Genomic DNA, 4314 nt, shown 5'->3' on the forward strand with positions numbered 1-4314 from the left:
TTCCCATGTACTCTGCTCCCTACTTTGTCTCTGTGACTCCAGATTCCCTTTATGTTTTGTCCCGATCGGCCCCTTTGTGTGGGATCCTTCCTTGCTGTCTGAGGGCCCGAGGCTGCCTGTTGGCATGGGGCTCTGAGGAGATGCTGGCAAGCTCCTTGGAAGCTGTGAGGCTGGTCTGCAAGAGGGTGATGCCCAGGCGGCCTCTCCCCTCAGCCTTTGGGTTTCCTCCAGAGAACCCCACCCTTCTCCTGCCCGGCTGCTCTCAGGCACCTGGGTGCTGTGGAGGAGGGGGTCTGGGTCTCCCATTCGGGGTGCAGATTTGCACACAACCCCTTTCTGTGTCCAGCACAGAGCTTCACCTCTGCCCTCAGCTTCGTCCGCAGCCACACTCCCTTCTCCAGAGTAAACCTCAAACCCCAGGCTGGAGAATGTGTTTCCGACAAAGACTTTCAGCCAGTTTCCCTTGTTCCGGCCCCACACATCAGCCCTGCCTTCAGAGGTACCTGGGCTCCCCACCTGGGCTCCCCGCCCGGCTCTGAGAGCTTGCAGCCGGCTTCTCGCTGGCTCCTGGGCAGGCGCTTGGGCCCAGCGCTCGGCTCTGCCCCGTGAGAACCCCTTGGCCGCTCCTGTCTCCCTTCCTGGGCCACCACATCCGATGCCTTCACTTGCGCATTATAAGTGAGATCATGCAACTGGAAGGAAGAACGCATCAGCCCTGCCCTCCCGTTGCTTAGCAACGGCCTCTTTCTCTTTCCCGGCAGGTACCCAGGGGCTGTTGGAAGGTGGGGGCAAAGGGCAGGACTGAGGTAAGATAACTATCTGGTCTGCATAATAATTGGATGCTTGGCCCTGTTGTGCGGCGGGTCCTTGCCTGGCAAATGAATGAGGCACTTAGGAAAACACTAATTTTCCTCATCTGAGGTTTTTTCTGTACATCTCGGAGAATTAATGTTTACCTACGAGAGGTGTGTTTTCAGTCCCCTGGAGGATAACAGGGAGAATGAAAGGTGTACCCTCAATTCAAATGCAGAAGTCGGCCTTCTTGGGTCCCTTCTCTGGAAATTGCCTTGTGCGACCCCAGTCTCTCCTGCTGAAGCTCTCTGACAGCCCCCACCCGGCCGGAACTGCCCGGTGCCAGTCCAGGGCCTGGAGGAAGCAGACACCAAGATGGGGTTAGCAGTGCATAGACGGGTGAGGGGAAGGAGGGCAGGAGCGAGGAGAGGAAGGGGGGCGGTTGGCACATCCTGGCCTTCCCTGGTGTTCAAGGGGGTTCCACAGAGCCACGCAGAGCTCTCCAGCCAAAGACGCTCTCCAGGGAGCTCGCTCTGCCTAGCAGTGGCCTCTGGGTGCTGGTGCCTTGCTCAGCCACGTCGGAGGGCAGCAGCCGGGGCCCCGTGCTCGGGCACTCAGGGCAGGGCACGTTCCCAAGTCCCCGCACCCAGCTCCGGGAGATGCTCACAGCTGGGCCGGGGGAACCTGGGGGTGGGAGGCTGTCTTACGGGGGAGGCGGAACACTGGAAAGGTGGTAGAGGACCACACAGTGACCATGGAACAGGTACTTTGGAGACAGGGCTGAGTCCAGGGACAGGGGAGCAAGGGTGGGGACCTTCTGTGAAGGGGAAAAGTCTTGCTTAGCACAAACTTGAGTCTCTCCTCTTGCTTGCTTTCCCCTGTGGTCCTGCTGCCCCCTAGATTAGCCCTCTCATAATCTAACTCCAATGGGAAATCTACTATAAGCTGTTTTACATACAAGTACTCTATTCTTTTTCCTTTACTATAACATCTGATTATACTTATGAGTGTTTGAAAACAAAATTTCCTGCATCATGATTACCAGAGGGGAAGGGGGTGGGGGAGGTAACAGAGGGTAAAGGGGGAGTAAATGGTGATGGAAGGAGATTGAATTGGGGTGGTGAACACATAATACAATGTACGGATGATGTATCATAGAATCGTATGCCTGAAACCTATATACAATTATTAACCAATGTCATCCCGATAAATTCAATAAAAAAACAAACAAACAAAACACTTCTATTCACAATAACATCAAAAAGAACAGAATGCTCAGGAATAACTAACAAAGTTAGCGCAAGATTTATATACTGAAAAACATTTTAAAACAGTTTCTTTCTTTTAAAAGTATTTTCATTGAGTTTTTGAGAGAGACAGAAACATCCATGAGAGAGAAACATCGCTTGGCGCCCCCTACTGGGGATGGAGCCTGCAACCCAGGCATGTGCCCTGACTGGGAATCCAACCAGCGACCTCTTGGTGCGTGGGCCGACACTCAACTACTGAGCCATACCGGCCAGGCTCTACAATAAAAACTTTAAAAAAATTTCCTTTCCCATGCAATTAGGCATCTGTTTCCATTTTCTCTTCTCTCTGAATTCCCGATGCCTCGAGTCTGCGCAGCTGGGTGATGTCAGCGTCACTGGCCTGCGGCCTCCCAGCTCCGGTGCGCGTTGCAGCTTCTCCTGATCTTTCACTCTCGTGGGCTCAGGTACAGTGTGGTACTAATACCGGCTTGTGTCGTGCTCAGTGGAGAAGGGGACAGTGAAGAGATGTGTGGTCTCTCTGTATCCACCCCCTGCTACTCCATGGAAACAGTACGACCGAGTGCCCTCAGTGTCCCCCGATCTGTCTCTTGCTTCAACAGTGTTTGGATGGAATAGACCCAGGGACGCCCCCGCTTCCCACCTCCCAACCTCTTTTCCAAGCACCACCTTCGGATCCGCCTCTGCCTCCCAGACCGTCCAACACCGTGTTCTGACCTAACGCCTAACTGCGGAACAACCGTGAGCTCCCAGATTCGTCAGAACTATGCCACCGAGGTGGCGGCTGCAGTCAACCGCCTGGCCAGCCTGCCCGCAGCCTCCTGCACCCGCCTCTCTCTGGGCTTCTATTTCGACCGCCTGGCCAACCTGCCCGCAGCCTCCTGCACCCGCCTCTCTCTGGGCTTCTATTTCGACGTGGCGATGTGGCTTGGGGGGCCTGGGCCACTTCCTCCGGGAGCTGGCGGAGAAGCAGCGCGGGGCGCTGAGCATCTTAGAGCTGCAACACCAGCGCGGTGGCCGCGTCCTCTTCCGGGACGTGAAGCCTTCCCATGACCAACGGGGCGAAACTCAGGACGCCCCGGAAGCCGCTTTGGCCTTGGAGAAGGACCTGAACCAAGCCCCTTTGTTCTGCAGGCCCTGGCTTCTACCTGTGCAGACCCTCAGCTCTGTGACTTCCTGAGAACCACTTCCTGGAGGAGGAGGTGACACTCATCAAGAAGATGGGCAGCCACCCGACTCACCTGCGCAGGCTGGCTGGCCCCCAGGCTGGGCTGGGTGAGTATCTCTTCAAAAGGCTCACCCCCAAGCACGACTAGGAGCCTGTGGAGCCCAGAGGCCTCTGAGGGCCCTTCTGCATCCCCCGCGTATCGGGCTTTTGCCTGAGCCTCTCCCCGAAACCGCTGGCCATTCCTTTAACCACCCTGGAGCCCTCTCCCATGCCTTGGACCAATGGAAACAATAAAACTTTTTGCAGCAAAAAAAGAAAGAAAGAAAACAGTACACCAGGTTTCTAAGGAGACTGTTTTCTGATGCTCTGGTGGTAGCCGGTGATGGTCAGGGGAGAACACCATCACAGGGAAAGACACAGAAAAGACAGCAACTCAAGAGGGTGTGAAATAAGACTTCCTCTCCCTCAATGGGAACGAGAGAGAAGGAGAGATAGAGAGAGAGAGAGAGAGAGAGAGAGAGAGAGAGAGAGAACACCAGGGGACTGGGGTGGGAAGGAGGAAAGAAAGCTGATACTTGGGGTATGTTGATTTTCATGGGTGTTTACTCAATGCCAAGTGTGTGCCAAGTGCATTACCTATATTATCTCGTTCCCCACTGCAGTCCTCCGAGGGTGAGAAGCTGGGGACTTGCCCCCAGGTGACACCATTGGTGTCGCTTTCCCCGCAATGTGCTGGGACTAAGGAGACAGATGAATGGCCAAGGGACTGTCCGGTCAGCCTGAGCCAAGGCCACTGAATGAGTCACTGAGCAGGAGAAACTTTGGAGGGGCTCCTTGCGGACCCCCAGTGTCCCCACCTGGGAGCATCTAGCCTAGAGGCACGTGTGCTCAGCCTCACGCATCTGTCAGGGACACTGTCAGCTTGAGCGAACTGGCCTTCCGGTTCCAAGTCAGGGCTCCATAAACAATATTCCTCATTAGCCCTGGTAGCTCAGCACCTCTGGTGCCTCCAGCCCATTTTACTGCCACGCCTACACTTGTTGGATCCGGTTCTAAAGTAAACTATGCTCTTTGAGAGAGAGCTGC

This window comes from Molossus molossus, unplaced genomic scaffold (genome assembly GCF_014108415.1).
Source record: "Molossus molossus isolate mMolMol1 unplaced genomic scaffold, mMolMol1.p scaffold_m16_p_22, whole genome shotgun sequence".
Lineage (NCBI taxonomy): Eukaryota > Metazoa > Chordata > Mammalia > Chiroptera > Molossidae > Molossus > Molossus molossus.